Source organism: Camelus bactrianus, chromosome 9 (genome assembly GCF_048773025.1).
Source record: "Camelus bactrianus isolate YW-2024 breed Bactrian camel chromosome 9, ASM4877302v1, whole genome shotgun sequence".
In the NCBI taxonomy this organism is placed as follows: domain Eukaryota; kingdom Metazoa; phylum Chordata; class Mammalia; order Artiodactyla; family Camelidae; genus Camelus; species Camelus bactrianus.
The window spans coordinates 13024331-13049167 of NC_133547.1; the positions used below are offsets into that span (position 1 = coordinate 13024331).

A 24837-nucleotide genomic window follows, 5' to 3' on the forward strand; every position below is an offset into this window, starting at 1 on the left:
TCAAAGTGTTTTTTTCCTTAATCTAACATAGTAAAAGTTATTGGCTACACTTTAGAGATCATCAATGTACAACTAAAAGGGGAATTAAAAAAAGAATTGTCTAAAAAATAATAGCAAGGACACAAATGAACTAATTATTATTTTGATCTCCTGAATATGTATAAGCACATATGACTGTCCTTTATGATTGGATTACCGCATTCTGTTGTTTCTTATTTTGTAGTTGGCTTTATTCCTTTGATAACTATGTAAGTTTAAAAAGCTAAAGATTTAATCTGTTCTTAGAAATAATAACAAGCATATATATGACAACTAAAAAAATGTGCAGTATACTGTTTATATGTATTTACATGCAATATAATGTGCATGTGCAGTAGAATTGTAATAATTCTACATAATAAAACTGGGGAAAAAAAAAAGAATTATCTTATGACACATGATTACTTGGGATCAAGTTTCCCACAATAACTTAATACACAGATTCAAGAAGTGCCACATCATCAGCAGTTCAGATGGCGGTGGAGACAATGTATTCCAGAGATCTGTGCAGATGACTCAAAAAAGGGACTCTAATGATGATAAGGAGGCCTGTTAAGAGTGTGAGTAATATTGTTTTATGATGTGAGAGGATCTAAATGTGTCACAAAATAAATTAAAAGATATAAATAGGCAGCTGACTATGTCATCTATATCCCTAAACACTTCAAAGTGTTAAAACTTAAAAAAAAAATCTTCTCTTTGGAAACATGGGGAATCACCTTGTTTTGGGATACATATAGTATATATTTTTTTATTACAAGTATTTTTCAAAACTCTGGAAGGAACACACCAGGGTTGAAAAAGTGATTATCTTGGCAGAGTCTGGGGCCTTTGATTGATTTATTTTTTAAACTCTAAGTAAATATTCTCTTGATAATCAGACACACAAATAAACAACATAGCTTTCTAATGTGAAGCTCACCCAAGGACACAATAAAGTAATAGTTCTCACCCTTGGTCACACCCTAGAAACATCTGGGGAGTTAAAAAAAAAACCATCCCACGCCTGGTCCTACCCTCTGTGATTCTAACGAAATGTTCTGGGGTGGGGCCCAAGGCTTGTGATTTCTTGAAGCTCCCCATGTGACTCTAATGTGCAGCAAAGATGAGAATCATTATTAAAGCAAAAAATTTCAAATCTTTCTGCAGAACATGTGACTAAATGGCTTTTAGAAAATAAAAAGGCTCCACAGTCAAATAAGCAAGTTTCTTTCCTGCAAGATTTATCGGAGCCTGTAATATGCAAATGTGCACCGTGACTTTTACAAGAGGAAGACACAATACAAAGAGGACATCTGTGCGTGTGTGCAGGTGTGTGTGTGCTGTGTGTGCGTGTGCTCAGCATCCCTTCTCTCCAGCAGCCATGCTGTTAACAAGCCCTGTCTATTCTATCTCCTGACCTGTCCCTTCTCACCCCCATTCCCCCTACCCTGCTCCTGTCCTCCATCATCTCCCGTCTGGACCGCGGCAGCAGCTTCCTCCCAGCTCTCCCACAATTCATGCCCGCAGAGGTGGGCTAGTGGAGTTTGAAAGAGCTTCTGTTCCCATCCCTGAGACTGCCTGCAATGTCCCAACTGCCACCCAATGATCATGGAAGGGACTATCTTAAGGTGAAGGTGCATTACGGACAGTCCGCTGCGGGCTTGAGCTGCTGAGTCATCAGTCCCGAAGGCAGCTCCACAAACCCTTGGACTTGGAGTTGGGGAGCTCACACATTTCCTGATAGTTTAAGCCAGCACAAACAGGGTTTTCTGTTACTTCTGGCGAAGCATCCAAACAAAATGCTCTCTATTAAATTATCCTATGTCATTGGCTACACATTTTTTTCATCAGGTAAAATTATATTATTTGTTTTCCTTATTTATTGTTTGTCTCCCCTTCAAGAATACCAGCTCCATAAGGGCAGGGACAGTTGTCCATGTTGTTCACTGCTACGTCCCTTGGACCAGAAACATTGCCTGCCAAAGAGTAGGAACTCAGCAAGTGCTGAAGGAGTACTGAGCTCATTTAATTCTTTCAACAGCTCCGAAAGGTAGGTGTTACAAATCCCAAACTCCTCCCCACAGCCACGCAGACCCTGCACGTTCTGCCCCCACCTTCCTCTCCCCGATGCATGATCCTGAGGTTACGCTGGCCGCCTCCCAGCTCCTTCCCACGTCCAGAACTCCGTTGATGCTGTTCCCTCTGTTGGGAATGCTCCCCCCCATTCCATTAAGGTCTACACATCTTCCAGGCCTCCCCTCAAGTGGCAGCCCTTATGCAGACATCTCCTGACCTCTCCACACATGCCAGGTCCCCCTCGGATAGGCTCTTGGGGCTCCTCCATGTAATGACACAGCTGCTTCTGGAATTACTTACCGAGTTCTATTTCCTCCACTGAACCACGAGTGCCCGGAAGGCAGGGACCCCTTTGTACTTCCAGACCCCCCTTAGAAGACCTGGCACACGGTGGACACTTAATACATACCACACCTGCCTACTGCCTACTGTGGCCGGGATATTTACTGCTTACTGAATACCCACGTGCTCCCACATTCCAGCCCCTTGCAGTTAGGCAGGGCCACGTGGCTAGTTTTGGGTGTGAGCAGAGGTGAACTGTGTCACTCTGGCCCTGTCACCTAAGTGCTGCTGTGTGACCCTCTAGTGCCTTTATCCTGCCTGGGTGACCCTGCAAACTGTGTTCCAGGTGTGGTGCTTCAAGACCAGGGAGCCCTTGTCATTCTGCATCCCTGAGGTTCAAGGTAAAGCCTCGCACCTGATCTGACTTGTGTCATGAGAAAAAGTCGACATTTGTTGTGCCCAACCTCTAGGATTTCAGGGTTAATTTGTTACCGCAGCAGAACCCTGCCTATCACTGGTATTCTCCGTAAATGAACAAAAGCAGCCAGAGGCAGCGACAACTGTGACTACAGACTGGGAGGTAGTCAGAAAGCAGTGGCCCCTAGTCGCCACTACTGAACCTCAGGGAAAGGATGACGGGGACAAAACAAAGATTCCCTGGGGAATCACCACTCTTCGTGCCTGATGCGCAGATGAAAGGACCTGGAGCCCCCACTCCCTTCAAACAGAGCCTGCCTCGGGGCCTCATCAAACACAGCTCCTCAGGGATCACAGCCAAGTCTCAGCCCCTGGGGATGGGAGGAGGCAGCTCAGAAGCCAGCAACACCCTGGAAAACCCTATTAGTTAGAGGAAGCTGAAACAGCAAGGCTGCATGAAGGGCCTGGGCTAATTCGGGCTGACAACCTTCCCTCGGAATCACCCACTGGGGCTCTGCCCTCCCGTCTCCATCCCAGAGAATAAATCACACTGTCAGGTCTAATTTGGAACTCGGCTGATGGGTTGAGCAGAGCATCCATGCGTTCTGGCCACAGAGGTCAAGGGCGGCCCACGCGCTAGAGGCCAGTGCTGAGAGGCCTGGGGACTGGATGGGAAGGGGACTGGGAGACCGAAAGCGATGGGTTTCCAATACACACCAAAGAAACTCCTCTCTTCTCCCACAGAATATCTGGCCCAGGCCTCAGCTGTACAAGCCGTGTTTCCAGAGCACAGTCTGGCTATATCCAGGCACCATGCTAGCTCGGGGCTGGGCACTCATTCTTCGTGCATAAATAATCCCAACAGCAGCAGTGAATGCCTACTATTTCACAGGCTGGTGACCAGGCTGCCTAACTTCTGACGTGCAGTTAAAGGCTAATGAACGTAAATGACCACTGTCACCACTGCCGCCACCACCACCACCGCATCTGTGATGTGACGACTTGTGCCAGGCACTGTTCTAAGTACTTGAGATTCGTACTCACCTTTTAATTCTCAGAGCATCCTTAGGAGAAAATTAGCCCCAGAGTTAGGCCCCCAACTTGGGGCTCGTCAGTGGTCAGGCGAAGACTAGAACCCAGGGCAGCTGGGCTCTGGAACCTGTGCTCTCCACTCCCACGTCAACTCATGTTTGATTTTACCTCCTTCAAGAAGCTGGCCCTGAAACCCCAAGTCAGCGTTAGGTGTCTCCGCAGAGTTTCCACAGCCCCATGGCTTCCCTGTTACAACTCTCATCGCTCTGGGCTGTTGACTGACAGAGCTCTCCCCAAATACTCTATCCAAGAGGGTACCCCTGTAAGCCTAGTGCCCAGAGTGGGTATGTTTGCTGCATGGATACATGGATGGATACATGGATGGATGGATGGATGGAAACCCAAGTCCAAATCCTTCATTTTCCAGAGGAAGGGAGTGGAGATTCAGCCAAGAGAACTGTAGTGAGAGCGTTTCCCTGAAGACAGGGGAGGTGGGGAAGAACATGAACATTGCTCCTTGATGAATCTCTATTCCTACTTCAAGGCCTAAAGCTGCTTCCAGGAGATCTCTCTGAACCCCAGGCTAGCCTGGGCACTTCCTTTGGGTGCCCATCAGCCCCTGGGTTTCCCCCATATAGCCCTGCCCACCCTGGATTCTCACTGCCTAAGAGCCTGCCTCCCTCACCTGCCAGGAGCCCCTGAGTACGAGTCCCACTCAGCCCTGAGGCTGTCTCCCCCACTCACTACATTACAGGGATGGGCACAGAGGAGGCGAATATTAAATGTGTGCTGAATCAACCAACCAGCAGAACCCCAAGAAAGGAAAGAAGGTTGGAAGCATCATTCTGGGAAGAAGAGCTAAAAGCACAGGTAGAGTTTGCTTGGAAAAGAGGCACAGAGAAGACTTAGCCATCCGCAAGCCACAAAGGGCCAGCAGGAGGAAGATGCGTGGCTAGTGCCCAGCACCAGGACCAGACCAGAACCAGTGAGAGGTAGGTACACGGAGCGGATGTGAGAGAGCTCTTTAACGATCAAAACTTCCCCAAAGCAAAATATGCTGCCCTGTTCCTCCCTTCCTAGAAGAATTTACACTGGTTGGATAGCTAGCAGTCTGGGATCCCGGGACTTCTTAAGAAGCAACAAAGTGTAGTGGCCAAGAGTGAAGGCTTTGGAGACAGTGCAAAGGTTCCCACCTCGGCTCCTCTACTTAGTCAAGAAAGGGTTTCACTACACTGTGCCTCAGTTTCCATGTCATTACCACTGGGAGCGGCAGCATCACAGGGTGGGTGTAAGGAATGAATGAGATCAGACACGTGAAGGGCTTACAGCAGGGCTTGACACAGAGTCGGCACTCATTACTGCTAATTACTGCTGTTTTTCTTCCCCTGTAGAGCCAGGCTGCTAATCCAACTGAAACCCTCAATCCTCTCTTTCTCTGGCTTCCACCTCAGGAGAGGCTGAAAAGCTAAAAAAAATTTCTCACTCTCCTTACAGCTGAGGGAGGCCATGTGACCCACCTCTGGCCAATGAGATGTAAGTGGAATCTTCGAGGTGAGGGGCAGGGAGGTGGATTCTGAGTGTTGAATTGGTACAGAACTGAAAAAAACATGCTGCTGGAGTTGACCCCCTCTTTCTTGTTCTGGCTGGAACTGCAGCAGCAACCTTGCAACCATGAGGGAAAGATCAAGTGAATCAAGGAGGCCCCAGCCCGGGCATCACTCAGCCTCTGAACTAACATTGGCAGCCAAGTTCCTCTAGGTTTGTGGTTATGGGGGAGAAATCAGTCCTCATTTGTTTAAGCTGTTGTGAGCTGGGTTTTCTGTTCTTGCAGCTGAAAGCACTCCTCCTGATGCCCCCACCATGACACAAACAGCTCAGGGCCCATGCCCATGGTAATCGCTTGCCAGCCCCAGTTCAGGTGCCCGGCTGAGAACCCCTGATCCAGAGGAGAAAGAGAGGAAGGCTGAGACAGGACAGCATTTACCAAACCTGTCACTGCGTCCTGCCCTTCCTTTCAGCTGCATCTGTGTCCCATCTGTACAATTAGTTACCTAATAGTTCCTGTAAATCCACTCACTTTTTTTGTTTGTATATATATATATATAAATACGTGTATATTTATATGTATTTTTTTTTCTATGGAGATACTGGGGATTGAACCCAGGACCTTGCTCATGCTAAGTATGTGCTCTACAACTGAGCTATACTCACCCACCAAGTCAACTCACATTTAAACTTGGGTATATATACATATATTTAAAACAGAATCTACATTGAAAAGTGAAAAATTGGTATCTTTGGCTACAAAGGTAACTTAAATACAATGAAAATGAACAAAACACATTCATTCATGGACCTCTAAAAATTAGCTGATGTAGCATAATTTGGGTTCAAAGAACTATCAAGGATGCATCATTTTTGTCTTCTTTTGGGGAAAAATTATAGAAAATCTGGCAAGACCTGGTATTTCCAGACGGTGACAAATGGGCCAGAGCTAAGCAGGGGCTGCCTCTCACAGAGGGAACACATTTTCCCGTTGGCTGCAATTCCCAAAGCCTTGTTTAGAAGTGAGATAATGTGTTTGGATCTCCTGGCTGGCAGGTGGAAGAATTAGGCCAGAACCCACTTTGTTCCTTCCCTTCAGCACCTCCTCAGAGAGGCCTTCCTTGATTACCTCATTTACAACTGCCTCCTGTTCCTCCCCATCAACCCCCTTTCTTGCTTTTCTCATCCCTGCCGCATGTAGCCCTACATTCACTTGTTAATCTGTTTATTATTTTATCTTCCAGCAGAGTGTCAGTTCCTGGAGGGAAAGGATTTTGTCTGTTCTGTTCATTCCTGAATCCCCAGTGCCTGGAACACAACAGTAGGTGCTGTAATGTATATTTGTTGAGTGAAGGAAAGAAATGAATGAACAAATGAAACCCTGTCTCCTGCTGTCCAGTCCCCCAGGTGCAAATTATCACGTAGGAACAATGAATCCTACCCACGTAGTTCCTGCAGTCTGAGAGGCAACACAAGAAATTCACTCGGAAACTGGAACCTTTTAAGACATTAAAAAGGTATGTGTTAGAATAAAACGGGTTATCTATGAGGCCACAAAGACATTATGTTAATAACTGAATCATTAAAATAAATGAGGGAGAAGGGACAGGTCTTTCTTACAGAACTAATTATGTGGGCAATTAATAAATGTAGCAGGAATGAGGGACATACAAAAGTCACCATTAGGGACATCCCACAGTAATGACAGTTGCAGGCAAGATTCACCCGACCAATGCACGCCAAAATTAGCAGGTGCAAGTTTGAGGAAAAATGAGTAGAGTCTCAAAGCAGCTCTCCCAAGATATCTATCGATTATAAAAGGAAAAACAGTTACTCGACACTGGGGAAAGCCAGCAGACAGACAGCACCCTAACCGAGTGATGCGGGTTAACAACACCAGTGATAAGACACGTGGACTCGCAGGTGCGATGCAGAGGCAGGGGGCGCACCATCTCTGTGGTGTTCTGCCAAATGATGGAGAAGCTCAGTGTAGTCATAAGGAAACATCAGACAAACCCAAATGCAGACAGTCTACAAAGTAACAAGAGCTGCTCTCTTCCAGAGTCTCATGGTCATTAAAGACAGGGTGAAGACTGAGCAACTGTCACAGACTGGAGGCGATTAAGGAGACAAGACAAGTAAATGCAATAAGGGATCCTGGATAGGCTCTTGGAACAGAAAAAGGACATCAGTGAAAAAACTAGTGAAATCTGACCGAAGCCTGCACTTGGCTCACAGTACTGGCCCGGTGTTCACTTTCTGGTGTGGACAGTTGTGCTACAGCTGAATAAGATGGTAATACTAGGAGGTGCTGGGTGACTGTAGATATGTAAACTCTCTGTGCTATTTTTGCAACTTTTTGTCAGTCTAAAATTCCTTCAAAATAAAAAAGTCAATAAAGAATTGTGCTAAAAAGCATCTGTTAATGGAAATCTGGCCCCAGGTGACTGTCCCACAAACAAGCTCCAGGTACCTGGGCAGAGCCTTAGGCCAAAAGTAAGGAATAGGAAGAGACCTAATAAACAGCCAAGGGAGAAGACACTGTCTAGATCCACTCACTTCCCAGACTCGACTCACTGGTCCCGGCAACTCAGCCAACACCACTACCTGTGTCCAGAGTTGGATGCCAGAATCTCTGTTCTCCCACTTCCCACACTATCAGAGTCTCCTGGTGCTCCAAGGATCAGACAGCACCCCATCTCCGGGCCCCTTCTTGCATCCTGCCAACAAAGGCTGGTGTCCCCACTACCACCTGGAAAGCCACACAGCCCGAGGCCCCCTCGCTGCTTGATCCAGGCCAAAGAAACCAAAGAGGATGCTCACTAGCAAGAACCCCAGAAACTTAATTATAACATTCAGAATCTTTTATTACAGGTCAGAACTTTGGTGTGTACAGCTTTTAATTACGTGGAACTACCTATACTATATTTTCAGCCTACAGGCAACTAACACATCCATACGGGGGTTGACAGGGACATCCAGTATCTTAAGTGCGGTGGCAGTTACACAACAGCATGCATTTGCCTAAACTCAAAGAACCATATACCAAACAGCGAATTTCACTCTGTGTAAATTTTCAAAATGGAAATTAAAAAGTTAAAAAAAAAAAAGAATGTGATACACTGATGTCTGCCATGAACAAAGACCTCCAAAACACACTACCACTGGGGACAGTGGGAAACAGGCTGCAGAAATGTCCTGCTGCTTTTTCCTTTATACAGCAAATTAAAACAACAAGCGTGTATATGCGTAAGTAGGAATGTTCATGAACAGGGAGAGGTCTGGCAGGACACCCATCCAACTACTGACCACAATCACCTCGGAGGGAAGAAGCCAGACTGCGGGGGTTGGGAGGGACAGTGAAGGAGATTTCCATGTTTCCCTTGACATTTGTAGGTAGGTAGGTAGATAGACAGACAGACAGACAGATAGGTATTTTTAAAAAAATAATAAAGCATCTCACATGTACTAGCTATAAAACTTAAGCAAACAAAAGTCAAACAGCCATACTGCACTCACCCTTTGTATGTTCTGGACACTAGTGCTCCTTGTGGGTCCCAGGAGAGCCAAGGTCAAAGACTGTGCATCTACGGAGAGGAAAAAAAACGAGATTATGTGAACTTGAGGCTTCCTGCTGAAGTATCCATCTGTCACTCACGAATTCACTCCCTCAATAAATATTTATTGAACGCCGGCTCTGTGCCAGGTACCCCAGTGACCAAGACGAAGTAGCTATCCTCGGGGAGCTGACACTCCAGCAGGGGAGGAAGACGGGAAACAAACACAGCCCACAGTCAGGGAGCAGCCAGCACCTAGCTGGGGGACCAGGCAGGGTGAGGGGAGAGACGGGGCTGCGACTTCCCAGAGTGAGGGCCTGAGGAAAGGACAGAGACGTGAATACAGGTGACTGACAGCAGTGTGACTACCTGGGAAAGAGCCGTCCAGGCCGCGGGCAGGACCAGGCACAGGACCTGGGGTTGAGGGTGGGGAGGGTGGGGGGTCAGAAGCAGCAGGAGGCCCGTGTCCCTGATGCAGGGTGAGAGAGGGGGGTGAGGGCAGGGAGGTGACGGGGGTAGAGGGACAGTCATTATAAGGATGTTTCCTTCAGACCATCGTGAGCAGAGGGGTGGAAGAGAAAGAGCACTTGTCCTGACTTGTAACTTTGTATTATTAATTGATGTTTTTGAATATTTAGCATGGTGGTTCATATCTGAATGAGTACTTCATGGATGAATGAATGTCTCCAGGCCGAGAAGCCACTGTCTGTATTGTTCACCATCACATCTTGGTTTAGGTCAGGCACTTACTAAACCAGGGAGATGAAATCTGAGAGGACAACCTAGAACCTTCCTACGGAATGGCCGTGAAATAATGACTCTCACTCCCTGTGTGTGAGGCTCTGTCCCAGCAGAATAGGCCGACTTGCTTCATTCTCCCAAGAACCCTAAGACCTAGGCACACCATTACATCCCTGCTACAGATGAGGGCCCTGAGACACAGAGTGGGTCAAGAACCCCCTAGCTGAGGCTGCCCAGCCAGTCCAAAGTTTTAGAGGTGGGATGAACCCAGGCAGCCTGGCTCCAGTCTGTTCTCGACCTCTTGGCCAGGCCACATGGTCATGGAGGTCAATGAAGAGAGGGCTGACTGCAGGTTGACAATACCTCTCCCACCTTCCCTACTGCTGCCGTAACCACCTGCCACCCACACACCAAGACCGACCTCAAATGCCAGCCAGCTCCTCCAGGGGGCCTCCCAGGAAGGAAACCTACCAGGCAGCTGGCCCACTTTTCAGAGTCAAGAAACAGGATGGCTTCAATAATCTAGCCCCTCTGGGGATTCTGCAGAAGCCAAAAGGGGTCTTAGTTCTTAACCTTTCTCAGGCCAGGGACACCTGTTGGCAGCCTGGGGAAGAAGGGTGTGGACGTTTTCTCAGAATCACATCTTTAAATGTATAAAACACTATACACTAGACCACAAAGGAAATCTATTATATTCAGATACCAAAATATCTGTAAGACAAAACCTAATCCGAGATACAGTAGTATTTGTGCTTCTTTATGAATGCTTTAAATTATGAGATCTTAGTGATGGGTCCAATAACTATAATAATTTAGAAACGGATGAGTGTAAACGATATTTTGTAATATCTGCAACAACTGTAATGTGATATGGAAATATTTTTTATTTCTAGCGGCAACAGTCACGGGTGTTGTTAATATGATTGTAGCTCGTGGTCCTTGTTCAGAAGACATGAAAATGCTAAATTTCAGTTAGATGGTAAAGAAAATAAAGATGTAATTTCTTCCCTAGCCAACTTCATGATCCTCTAAATTCCATCCAAGGACCCTTCAACGGTCCATGGGCCCAGATTAAGAAGCCCTAAGCCCACCCTGAGATAGGGTAAAGGTGGAGCGTGTACCCAGGGAAGGTAACAACTGGGGGGTGTGGGGAAGATTCAGATCCTTGTGAACTTCGTAGGGGAAGAAGGGGTCCTGAGCACTGGGGATTTTGGCCCAACCTACATTCGTTTCCCTTTCTCAGTTAGCTCCCTGAACCTCACCTTTCCCACCCAGCTCACAGAATTCCCGTGGGAATGTCCCACCCATAGGTTGGTAGGGAAAGGGAGGGTGTCATAAAACCCAGGCTTGGCCAATAAAGCAATTGCACCCCCTCTTCCCGCCCTGACCTCAGATATGGCTCAAGGAGGCCCTGGCACCAAAGCCAGGCTGATTAGGTCCACTAAACAAGTCTAGGGACACGTGCTGGGATTATGGGGAAATCCCTGGGGCTGCTAAGCTGGCTGGATACATATGTGGAGCTGACTCAGAGCCTACCCAACAATAAAACCAAGAGGACTGCAGAGCCAGGGGATGGAAGGAAATAGGGTCCTGGCAACCCCATGTGAGGCCCTGGATCCACCCACCCTTGAAGCCATTACACATAGACTGTCGCAGGCTATGAGTTCAAACATTTCCTTTTATATTTGAGCAGGCTGACCTGAATTTCTATTCACGCAATCGAATGACTCTCAACTAACACAGAAGGGAAGAAGTGAGTACAGCTCTTGACAATTCCCAGAGCTCACTACCAAGCCACTTAGGAAAGCACAAAATAAAATTAGAAACAGTTACTATACACAGAATCAGCATATGCAGAAAAACACACACCCTTTAAAAATTCAGAACTAACCTCTTGGGTAGTTGCTATCCCTAAAGCTGGTTTATGAAAGGCTAACAATTTCGGTTTTCAAGATGCTCAGCAGAGCAGGAGGGAAACAGAAGCACCCAGAACATTTTCCCTTATCACCAAATTTCCCATTAAAAAAAATTCCTGGGATGATCAGGAAGCCCCTGAAATAAAGCTCCTATAAAATTGTAATCACTGCCTTTTAAATTGCATCGGAAATTGCTTTTCTGCCACTCTCATTTCCTCCCCCCCTTCTTTCTCTAGAGTGACGTATATGGCTCTTTAAAGGTACATCAGCAGTGACGTGCAGGGGTGCCACAGCTCTCTGAGCTGGGAATCTACTTCCTGCCCTGTGGAGGAAGCCATGACGTCTGTCAGTCTGGGGTCCCTGATACACAGGAGGGGCCGCAGCAGAGAGGAAGATGCCAAAGAGTTGTGGAAATAGCAGCACAGGTAGGCTACAGGGCCAGGAATTCAGCCAGGACCCCAGACATCCCAGAGTCCCTCTTATACTACCCGGAAGGGAGGATGGCCTTGGAGTTGCCTTGCAATCCCAGCACCCACCAGAGCAACGGCTCTGGCTCATCTGCTGAATAGGTTCCAGCCTTAGGGCTGCACACCTTGCCTCCCAGGGTTTATACCAAGAAACAGAAGCCTAGATTAGAGGACTTGGGGGTGAGAGGGTGCCCTGGCTTGACTCCTAGCCTGATGGGTCCTCCCCTCAGCCACAGTGATTGGTGAGAGGCAGAACGGATTCCTGACAAGAATACCCGAGCACAGACTCCAGACAGGCCAGCTCTGGGATTTTCAGGTCCTGGAGCCATTAACTTCCCTTCGCAGTCTGAGCCAGTGTGAATTGGGGAGAGTCTGTCATTCACAACAAAAATAACTGACTGATAGAACTGAGAGGGACCTCAGAGATCAACACAGTGCTCCTTCATGTTTGGGGGAACATAATCCTTCTAAGGAGCTGACAAAAGTAAACTATGTCATGTCTCTCCAGGAAAACACGCAGAAAACCGTCTCAAGGATGTCAGACCTCTGAAGCCTCGGTTCACAGGAAATGAGTGAAGAACTCTTCAATCTAGTCTGATCTGCCCACTTGATGGATAAGGAAACTGAGGTTCAGAATGCTGAGATGACTTGCTTGGGGCCAAGGTAGCTAGAGGCAGAGCCAGGCCTCCCTAGGGCCCCAGGCAGTTCAGTTTGAATTCCCCTGAGCATGGTCCTTGGGGAGTCCGCAGAGGGTAAAGGACGGAGCGTAAGGCTCCGGGCCTCTGCACCCCCATTCACCTACAGCAGCTCCACTTTTCTCTGTTTTATAAAATGGCCTTTCAGGGAAGTGTCTGACAAAAGTTCTATTATCCCGCAATCAACATCCTGAAAACCAATCTCTTGTATCGCATTTCAAGGTATTTACATGTTAATGACCTTGGTTTTGATCCTCACTGAAATCCTGTCAAGCCTGGCTCTGTGAGAGGTGCTTCTGCAGGGCCCAGGAGACCAGGGTGCTGCTCCCCTGACCCCAAGGCAGCCTGTGCACCTGGCCCTTCTGTTCCTGCACGTCTGCCCCCATATTTCCATCAACTCACTCACACCTCTCCACGAAGACCAAGTAAGGAAGAGGTGTGGCTGGTCTGACCAGTCGGAGCCTGTGACTGTTGCTGGCACCCGCTTTCCCAGGGGGCAGGGTTACCAGCCCCAGAGCTGCGACCAGACCTACCAGCTCTTCTCTCCCTGAGCCCAGAGATGGCTGCTTCCTCTTCCACTTTCTGTCTTGGAACAGGACACATATCCTGGGCACACAACCTCTAAGGTGACCTGGTCACACGCACCCCTCCTGACCAGGCGGTGATGGGGGCAGCCAGTTGTGGAAGCGGCTGATCTGGGCATTTAGATTTGAGGTGAAGGAGGATCAAGCTCACTGGGGCCTTTGCTACAGCTGCATTCTCCTTTCTAGGCTTTACCACAGCTTCATACTGGGGCATCAGGGACCTACTCACCTACTAATAAAGTGGTTCAATCATCCTTCATTTAGAGACGATTCCCATTATTCCCATCTCATCCGGTCTTTGAAAGAGTAACTTAGGAAAATACCTGTTCATTCAACTGCCTCTACCCACCTGCTGACAAAGAAAAGCTGCTTATGTGAAGAAAGGACTTCGCTTTGGGAAAATCTAGGCCCTCAACTGCTATACCGTATGACAGCCTCAGGGGTCATCTTGTAATGAATCACGTTTTCTTTTATGACCTATATTCCATTAATAGCATACACCAGCAAGTCAGCACTGGGTCTCTCACCGATTGATTCAGTCCACAAATATGACTAAGGCTGGATCACTGACTTCAAGGGTCTCATATCATCATCTTCTGTCCTTTCCTCAGGCTCTCCCTTGCCCCCTAACAAGATAAGCATCATGGTACTGGGCTCTGAACACAGAGCTCTGAGGACTCCTCTGTGAAGGGGGCCTAATGGCTGTCCTGCCCTCAGTGTAGCACAGGTAACTCTGTGGTAGAGGGGCACGTGACAGACCCCTGCAGAGAAACTGCTCGGGGAAGCATCAATACGTGACCATTTGGTGCCCAGCAGATTGGCCAAAATGTAAGTCTGACACCACCAAATGTACCGAAGTTGTAGAATAAGGGGAAGTCACTGTAGGTGAGAGTGTACACTGGGACAGACATTTTGAGAGAATGGTTTGGCAATTTCTTATAAAGAAAAAGAGACAGTGATCTCAGTGACACACTTTACCTCCCCCACTGACTGCCAAGTTCCCAGACTCATGTGGCCTTGCAAATTCTCATTTTGGCTTGAAGCGTGAGGCTTTTGCTTTGATTTTACTACGTGCCAGGCACTGTTTTCAAGTTAACTATCAACTCATTTAACCATGATAACAACCTTGTGAAGTCGGGTCTACTAGCATCCCCATTTTTAACAGACCGGAAAACTGATGCACAGAGAAGTAACCTGCCCAAGATCACACAGCCAGGATGGACGAGAACCCAGTGGGTCTGGCTCCAGGACTACCAGCAATGCCACTTCCCAAGCACAGAGTTAGGAGTAAAGGTTCGGCCTTGAACCCAATCTCATTCCACACTCAGACATTGTTTTCAGGTGGATCCAAGACCTAAACACAAAAGGAAAACACGAGCATGGCTAGAGGGTAACATAGAAGCACGCCTTCACTTTGGGGTAAGTGATGGGTTCTCATCCAGGGATTCCAGGAAAGTGTTTGCCCTCCTCACAGAGTCACATCCACACAGTCCTCTGCCCCTTTGCCAGCCTATCTTTTTCTAGCTTGGAATGTGGATGTGATGCCTGGATTTGAGAGGTTCTCCCTTGTCCCCAGAACACTACTCTGCTGGAACAGGAGGGCTAAACCCTGGGGTGCCCCAGCCTCTTGGGGAGAGGGTTACAGCAGCCATCCTGTGGCCACCAGGGGGCAAGAGAATCAGAGCAGCACTGGCGTTGACCCTGCCAAGCCTCTGAGTCCCATCCTCTCCGTCCAGATGTTATAGGACATAGACTGTGACGTGTTGAAGTGACAGTGCCCCCTGTATAGTCCAATACTTGCAGCCAGATGCATCCCTAATGAGAATCTTGCTATGGACAGGCTGGGCTGTCACCCCAGAGAGTCTGTGACCAGCCACTTTAGGGACCTGAAGGTGTCTCCAAAACCCTCAACTCAGAGATGAACTTTGGGAATCAAAGGTTTCTACCAAGCATGCTGATCAGAGGCATCAAACAGATGACCTGGTGCCTGAATTAATTCTCAGGACCTAAATGAGGACCAGCCTTCTTTCTCCCCACAGACCTCGAAGAGCAGTCAGGGAGACCAAGATTTTAAAGGCCAGGCCCAGCCCACGGGCACAACTGCTTTGTGGTCTGCTGGCTGCAGGCTCACGGGCTGGGGAAATCCTGCAGAGCTTGTGAATCCTTTTTCCTCCTGTCACCAGGCATTTGCTGGATGTGCCAAGAGCTAAGCCCCTTCCTGCACTCCTATGAAAACAGCTTGTCAATGCGCTTTCGACTGCTGAGTGCTCTTCCACAAAGCACTCTCTAGACCTCAGCTCATCAGATGAGAGACAGAACACTGGCCAATCTACCAAAATAGGTCAGGCTTTATTTTTAATCCTCTTATTCATTATACATATTGAAAGGGAAGAATGAAAACACCATCATTAGCAGTGGGAATGTCTGCAGTTACCTAATCTCTCTGTGCCTCGGTCTCCTCATCTGTAAAATGGGGATGAGGAGGAAGGAAATTACTCCATGAAAAGTATGTAGAGCAGGATCTGTCATGTAGTAAGTGTTCAGTAAAGGTGAGTTATCATTAGTCTAATTGTTAGTGATTGGTCAGTTTTTTGAACTGAAGGCCATTGAGAAGCTTCAAAATCTCACCTTCTGGTCAACCAGAGAGAAAGGCACTGCTCTGATTCTGGCCACTCAGGGAAAGAGGGAGGCTTGAAGGTCCAGGCCAGTGGGCAGAAGCTGGCTGCCATGGCCCAGGGTACTAGGGGCAGGAGGTGGACTTGCTGGTGCTCACTGACCACCTAGTAGCCATTCTTCCCTTTCTTCTTGGGATGCTCAGCTAAGACTACATCTCCCAGCCTGCCTTGCAGCTATGCGTGGTCAACAAGAGGTAGGCAGATGTTGCTGTGAGACTTCAAGGAAAATGCCTGACCAGGAATAAAGAGCTGGATGACACTTTTGTGTCCCTTCCCTACCCCGAGTCCCACCTGGACTACAGACTCACTGGCTTGACTCCAGCAGTCACAGTGGACGACGAAGCCACCTCACAGATGAAAGCTTTGTGCTAGGAGTGGTTAAGTAGAAAGATAGAAGGATCTTGCTTTACCTGAGGACAGTGGAGCTGCCACCCCAGCCCCAGATGGCCAATCCCAGGACATTTTACTCATAAGAGAAACTACCTTCCACTGAGTTTACAGCACTGTTACTTCTGACCTCTGCTACTGGCAGCCACATGTGCTTTCAGACGATACTGTGGCTTACAAAGCAGATGACCAATGGGCAGTGTTCTCCAATACAGAAATCCTTTTAGCAACCTCCACTGTTTAAAGTATCCTCATGCCTTAGGACCAGACTCCTGCTCTCTCTTCAACAGCAGGTAGAAAGCCAGCTGCAGAATTTCCCGCAGAACGGGCTTACAGTCATTGTGGTTTAGGAGGACAGAATATGAGAACTAGATGAGCGAGACTGAGTCTTTCATCCAGCAACTGTTCAGCACCACCCAGCGCTGGGCTCTGTGCGAGGCAAGGTGCTGGACACGGTGAACAAAAGCAGAGAAACTGCCCTTACAAAGCTTACAGTCCAGGACAGGGGACCGGAGATAAACAGGCAAGCAAATACACAGAAGTACAGACGGTGAGAAGTGCCATGATGAACAACACATGGCACATCCACGCAGTGGGGTGGTGCACAGCTCTCAACAGAACGAGTACTGATTCACATAGAATATGGCTGAACACTGAGTGAAAGAAGCCAGTCACAGAAGACCACACATATGATTCCCTTTATATGAAACGTCCAGAATAGGCAAATCCGAAGAGACAGACAGCAGGCTAGTGGTTGCCAGGGGCTGGGAGGAGGCGGAAATGGAAGGAGAGTAACCGCTAATGGGGACAGGGTGTCTTTTGGGGCTGATGAAGCTGTACTAGAATTAGATCCAGGTGATGGTTGCACAGCCTTATGAATACACTAAAAACCACTGAACAGTACACTTTCAAAGGATGAACTTTATGGTATGCAAATTATATCTCAAAAGACACTCAAAGGGCTATCCAGACTGAATTACTGGATTGGTAATAAAGTCTCTAATGAAAGTTAAAAAAAAAAAGAATATTCCTGGAGATGGAGGAGGATGGAGGAACATGTGAAAGAAACTCAGGGAAGCCTGCCTGCCCAGATCACTGCGGCGAGGGAGGGAGGAAGTGTTAGGAGACGTAGCAGAAGCTCGCGGGGCTGGTGAGCCACCATCCGCCATATGCTTTTTATTCTAAGTATGATGAGAAGGAGGAGAATGATGCGCTCTGATGACACTGTTGAAAGACCCCCTTGGCAGTTGCCTAGAGATTGTCGGGGTGGAAGAGAAGCGGGGAGAACAGTGAGGTGGCTGCTGTGATAGCCGGGAGAGACAGTGGGGGCTGGGACCAAGGTAAGGGCAGAGGAATGGAAAGGAGGAGGCTGGTGAAGGTCTGTTTCAGGTCAAGGAAGAACACACCTTGCTGATGGACTGGCCACAGGTTGGGGGCAGTAGGGGGAGTGAAGCAGAGAAGGAAGATTTGAGACTGCTCTTTACATGGTCTCATGAGTCTTTCCAAAGTGGTTTTCTGCCAGATTCAAGTCATGCACAGCACAGTGAGAGCAGATCACCAAATGCATGTTACAAGAATTTAATACATGAACAATCACTGCCTATTTTTTGGTAGGGCATATTTTTGTATTTTCAATAAAGATATGAATTCTCTCTCTCTCTCCCTCTGTGTGTGTGTGTGTATACACACACATACATATAGACGTAATATCCTTGCCTGTACCTGTTTTTCTCCCATCCACTGGTACATAGTGGTCCACCAGACACCATCAACTACCCAAACCAGAAATCTGAGAATACTCTTTTATATACATATACATACCCTAAGCAAGATAAAGCCTCAGAGTCAGTAATAACCAGGTCCTTCCTTCTCTGAGGGGGTCAGAGGAACAGACAAGCCAGTGAGAAGTGAGCTCTCACTCCTGATGAATGACGAGCAGGGGAGGAAACAGAGGAAGAGATGCTGCTCCAGAGACAGGAAGTACTCTCTTTCTTTTCAGTGGTGGCAGGAGGGTAAGGGACACAGTCAAGAGAGGGGAGACAGCACTGTGAATAAATGTAGTCTAGTCGAGGTGGGGAGCCTCAGTTTGAGAACAGCCACAGCAAGTGAAGCCTAGCGGAAGATAAAAGACAGGTTATGACCCAAAGGGGTCATAAGCCCCAACCCACTGACAGCCACATGCATCCTGAGGGGAACACCAGAACCTGGAGGAATGCATCCTTCTCCTGGGATGAGGAGCAGGAAAGGGGAAGGGGTGCAGAGTGCCACAGAGAACAACTCCAGGGCTACCACGATCACAGACCACGGAGCAAACAGAGCCCCCAGAGTGGCACAACCCAACAGTGCTGTGGGGATGTGTCCACCCAGAGCCTTCCCGCGTGTCCACTAGCCCCAGTAGTAGGGCTCGTCTATTTTAAGAGCAGGGGGTGAGACTTCACTGTACATGTTTTTTGTGTGTCATTTGAATCCTTTATCACATGCATGTACTGCTCATTCAAAAATAAGTAAGATTTCTTTTTTAGGCTGTCTTCTAAAAAGGTTGCAATGATTCGCATGTCCTCCAGCAGCTTGGAAGAATACTTGGTTGAGCTCATTAATGCCCTGTATTTTCTCCTTCAAGGCTATCCCTCCACCCTGCTTTTTTTGACCTAGTACAAGCTCAAACTTCAAATTTTACCTGCTCTTGATATCCACGATTCCTCCAATTATGCAGCCCTTGAGCAGGCAGAAAGCAAACTCCCAGATACTAATTTTGATAAGTCAGCCTGGCCAGCACTTCCCAACAGCACCAGAGGGACACCCAAGCCGAGGTGGGAGTCAGGTCTTCAGGGACCCAAGGGCACTGACGGCAGAGAGACAGAAGCAGGGCCCTCTCTCCTTCCATGCTTGTTTTAACTCATGCTGGCTGAGCTGCCTCACTACCCCAGAGTCCTCCAAATGCTCAAAGCCTCTCAGAAAGGGCGAGGGAGGCCTGTGGCAGCAGCTGCGACCCATCACCCCTGCGCTCTCGAGAACAAGTCCAGATATGAGAAACAGGAGGGAACAGGGGATGAAGAACACGGAAGAACCAAGCTCAGAGAAACAAGAGGCCTTCTCGTTCACTTCCTACAGGCCAGTTGGCCTCCAGGGCTGGCCCAGAACCAGAGGCCTCACCAAGCCACTGCTTTTAAGCCCTGCTGTGACTCATGTCACAGGACAACAAAGCTGACCCCAGGCAGAGAGCAAGGGCCCCACACAACACACACCTGCTGCGGCAACACTGGCTGAAGCTCTGGACTAACCTGTGCAGGGAGGGGCCTGGACGGAGCCAGATGAGAAAGTGACTGTGGGGAAGGGGAGAGGATGGGAGAGCATGAAAATATTTCAAAATTGGCAGCAAGTCCACACAATACAGGGGGTGGATTCAGGTCATTCTGCAGCCCACACTTGGGCCTGAGCTGAGCAAGGGAATGGGTAGAAAAGGGACTTCTGGGGGCTAAAAATACTAGTTTTTACAGCTGGTTACATGAGTGTGTCATTTGTTAAAGTTCATCTAGCTTCACACACTTTTAGTATGTGCCCCTGTCTTTTTCTAGATGCATAGTATGGTTTAATAAAAAGTTTAAAGAATTAAACCATTTTGGCTGCCCAGAATCTTTCCAATGATTTGGGAATTTCCCATCTATGATCCTTTGTGGGAGGCTGGGCCTGCCTCCCATGGAACAATATTACAAAGGCTGGGGACAGGCTCTCACAGCCTCCCTTGCAGCCAGGGCATGGGGGCAGGATCTGGGCTCTCCTCAGAAGGTGCACCTTCCTCCACAGCTTAAATCTACTTGGAGAGCTGGGGCTTCTTCCCCTTGGTGTCTGGAGCCCAGAGCTGCAGCCTGGCACATGCGAAGGTCTCACTGCGACCTGATGAGCAAAACTAACCCCCCCACCTCCTCCCCCAGCACCAAAATGACAGGATCAGACCATTCTGCACTTGGGGATGCATTTATTTCAAGAAATGTTTGCCGAGTGTCTACTTGGAACCAGGCACTGTCATGGGCACCAGGGATCCGGATGAACAGGACATCAGAGCTGGCGACTCTGTGCGGAAGGTGAACAATAAACAAAGTAACTAAAAGCTACAGTGGGTCAGGTAAGTGCTATAGAGAAAAGCAGAGAAGGGAGATGGGGACCTCCCTGAGAAGACATCATATGCACAAAGGCTTGAAGGACGTGAGGGGCGAAACACGTGGTAATGAGAGCAGTCTTCCTTCCTAGTCTTCCTTCACTGGCAGGAAGAGCCCGTGCAAGGGTCCTGGGGCAGATATATAACCTGGTGTCTATGGAGCACTAAGGAGGTCCATGGAAGGAGCAAAGCAAGTGAGGAGAAGAGAAGGAGGAGATGAAGTCATAGGTAACGGGGGCAGATCGTGTAGGGTCTGGTTGGGGATGGTGAGGACTCAGGCTTTTACTCTGGGTAGCAAGGAGCCACAGAAGGGTTCTCAGCAGAGAGGGACAGATCTAACTGGGTGATAACAGGGTTCCTCTGGCTGTTATCCAACCCTCTCCCCTGACCAAGATGGAAACCAATCTCGAGGAGAAACAGAAGTCTGGTCATTTGTGTGCCAAATGTCTATGAGAAATAAACAAGCAGGCGCTCTCCACCCACTTCCTCCATCCATCAAGGCCTCATGCTGGCCAGCAGCACTTTGTAACATGATTAACAAACCACATTACACTGTAGGAAACCAGACTCTCCTCCACTAGCCACTGGGAGAATCCCCAAAGCAGATGGGGATGCAGTCAGGCCATGTGGCCGGAACAGCGCCTTCTTGGGGGTCAGTGAGAGCCAGAATCAAATCCCAGCTCTGTATCTCAGCAGCTGTGTGACCCATGACTCATTACTAGACCTTTCTGAGTCCAAGCTTCCTTATCAGTAAAGGGGGGATGGTGGTGTAATTTCTACCCCTGAACAGGCTTGCTGGGAGGGTTAAATGAGGGAACATGGATCAAGTGACCGGCAAAGTACCTGGAGCCCCAAAGGATGTTAGCGAAACTGTTATAAGTAAAACACCACAGAAATAACAAGCGGCATTCTCAACTCCTCAAGTCTGAGGACGGCTCTTGGGCAAACCGGACTCTGACAATATTAAGCACAAGACTGAGGTGAAGAGTACTTCAGCGGAGGGAGGCCTTCAGAATGGAAGTGTCTTTCCCCTTCTAGCTATCCTCCATGGGATCACTGCCCAGAACAAGCATCATCGAAGCCAGAGAGGAGAGACGGGCCACAGATGGCCAGGGGAGTGGGCATCAGATGCGAACATCACAGCCACTTTTCTCAGTGCTTCATGGGCAGAGATCCCCTCAGAAGAGACCTGGCCTGCATCTGAATCTTCCAAGGTGACTGAAAAGGAAATGTGAGCAAGGGGAGAGTTTTAGCTGCATAAGAGGCAGTCTTGGGAGAGTTCCCGCCTCCTGCCCCAGTCAGAAGAGAAGCAGGCGCTCAGTTTGTTCCATGCCGGGGGCGGGGGGTAGGGGGGGAGCAAGGCCTCTGGGAGCCTCACGTCCACATCCCACACAGGGGTAAGTTTCACTGCTCAGGCTCATTCACGTCCATTCAGCACATACTTATTAAACAACTACTATGGGCCAGGCACTGCTCTAGACGCTGAGATACACTGAGGAAAGAAACAGAGATCACTGCCCTCAGAGCTGAGGAGAAAGGGGCAAACAAACATGTGACATCAGAAGATGACAAGTGCTCTGATGGAAAACAAAGCAGGGGACAGACAGTGCCAAGGGAGGGCCACGTTAGACATGATGCTCAGGAAGGCCTCTGAGGTAGGGTCCCAGCCATTCAAACTGAGACCTGAAATGAAATTACACACACACACACACACACACACACACACACAAACACACACGTGAGTGATTTGGGACATGCCTGTCTGTCCGTCTGTACAACATATACATGTGCACAGAGCCAAGAACATGGCGCCTGCTGCAGACACCCGAGGTGAGCTGGTCTGATGGGACGCGTGCACTAGGGCGGCTTGGGACTGGAATCCTCATGAAATCTACACTCTTCCCCCAGGTTCCAGCATGCCCTTCCCAACTGAGAATTACTAATAAAAGGTGTTCCCTTTCCTTCCCTTTTTCCTACTCGGCAGGGAACCACGGAAGGCGCTCCCTGCAGGACCCCATCCCCCTGCAAGCAGCACAGAGCACCACTGTCTAGATGAACCTAACTGACCCTCCAGTCCCCAGGGAGTCATGGACATGTAGGTCAGTCCCCAACATCTGCTCTCCCAAACAGTGCTGTACTGAACCACCCTGGACAGAGATCACTTCTCACACTTGGGAATACCTGCAGGCAAAAATTCCTCGAAGTGGGACTGCTGGGCAAAGGCAGGGTGTGTGCAAGGGCCGTGCTGACCTTGGAGTCCCTTCAAAGCAATAGTCCTGCCTTCCCTCTCCCAGCTGTGGACAAGCCCGCCTGCTTCCCGGCAGCAGCCCTGCTCACCTTCTGGGCCCGCCCTCCTGAGACGTGAGAACTCTTATCTCAGCATGATTTTCATTGGCATTTGTCTAATTATGTACAATGTTGAAATATACAGAATATGAGTATATAATGTATAGAAATACATACTGTGGTATTGGGATTTAGTAAGAAATTCCTACTTGGTCTTTGTCTCTGGCAGAGTTCCTAAAACCCTGGGAATTTCCTAAGTGATGAGAGCAAAGTGAGCATCTTTTGGTTTGCATGATTTGGCTTTTTGTCTTCAGTTCCTAAAGCAGTTTCAAAGTGATAAAGGTGAAAGGAGTGTCCTGTTATTCAGAACACACCCCTTTCAACCACACCTGAGTTTGTTAATGGAGTGACTTGTGGAAAGCCCCTGTGATAACCTGAGGATGGGGGAGGGCTGGCTGCCAGGGGAACCAACCTCGATTAGTGGGTTGGCACTTTCAGCCCCAACCCTGACCTCTAGGAAGGGGAGAAGGGCTTGAAATTGAGTTCAATTGGCATAATCAACTATGTTTCTGTAATGAAGCCTCTGTAAACCCTCAAAAGCATGGGGCTGGGAGAGCTTCCGGGCTGGCGGACCCATGGAGGTGCAGGGAGGGTAGCCCCCTCGAGAGGGCATGAAGTGCCACGCCCCTCCCCGTGTCTTCCCCTCCGCATCTTCTCCTGGCTGTTCCTGAGTGTTGTCCTTTTTAATAAACAGGCAATCTAGTAAGTAAATGTTTTCCCGAGCTCTGTGAGCTGCTGTAGCAAATTAACTGAACCCAAGGGAGGGGGCTGTGGGAAACTCCGATGTAGAGCTGGTGGGTCAGAAGCAAGGTGGGGAGGTTGGGGGTGAGGGACACCTTGTAGGACTGAGCCCTTAACCTGTGGGACCTGATGCTACTTCCACGTAGTGAGTATCAGAATTGAGTTAATCACTTGATGGGGAAAAGCCACATATCTGGTGTCAGCAGGGAAGTAATGCTGCAGTACAGTGCATGAGCAAAGAAGACACAGGAGAAGTGTGTATTTCCTTTACACACATATATGCGGGAAGCTGGTGTGCAACTCGATCCCACCAAAAATGGCTGACAGGTAAACCATGGGTTCTTACTACCTCCTACCTGTGTGGCCTTGGTCAAATGACCAGAGCTCTCTAGGACGGTGTCACTGCACATGCAAGGAGACAGGATAGCAAGTACTTGGTCAGGGCTGGAATCCCAGCTTTGCCACCTCCTAGCTGAGTGATGTGGGCAGGGTCACTGTGCACCACTTCCCTCAACTGTGAAGTCAGGATGATGACAATGCTGGTCTCAGGGAACTGTTGTCAGGATTTGATGAGATGACACAGGTAAAGGACTCAGGACAATCTCTGACACTCACTGCTCCATAAATTACTACCATCATTATTATATTCTGTTAAATGGGAGTAACCATTTAAAGGTTTACATACAAAAAGTGCTTAGTACAGTGCCTATTAAGCAGCCATTCAAAAGACAGCTACTGTTAATTATATTACTATTATCACCTCATTCATTTCCTCAGCAAAACTCAGGAAGGCGTACCTTTGGTGGAAGGGGTCACACCTTTAACAAAACAGATTTGCCCTCTGCCTTTAAGGAGCAGACATCACTGAGGATGAAAACGCCCTAAATGCATAAGCTGAGTAGTTCAGGGAAGAAGGGTGGAGTGTGCGGTCTGGCTGCTGCGGTGATGCTCTGGGGAGATCTGAATGGCACGGGTAGGCCAGAATAGGGGTGCGGAGGTGGGGAACAAGACAGGGGAGAATAGGAAGCACCCCAGGGATAGGGAACAAGTGCCATGTGCGAAAGGAACCGAAAGCAGGCCAGGTGGCTGGAGGGCAGAGCGTAGAGGGACCTGCGGGATGAGGCTGGGGCGGGGACCACAGCACGCGCCTGGTGGGCTATGCTGAAGAGTTGGCCTTTCCGCAGGGGGCTGCTCTGGAA

At 48.6% G+C, this 24837-nt stretch overlaps 1 protein-coding gene across 5 annotated transcripts in view; it reads right to left on the reverse strand.

Annotated features, from left to right (window-relative positions):
* SIPA1L3 (signal induced proliferation associated 1 like 3) overlaps positions 1-24837 on the reverse strand; it is a 214824-nt gene that overhangs the window by 122578 nt on the left and 67409 nt on the right. For all 5 annotated transcript variants that reach the window (XR_012509042.1, XM_074369753.1, XM_074369754.1 and 2 more), the window contains exon 2: positions 8893-8960. The gene's annotated coding sequence lies outside the window, so the exon portion shown is untranslated. The remainder of the gene's footprint in view (positions 1-8892; positions 8961-24837) is intronic.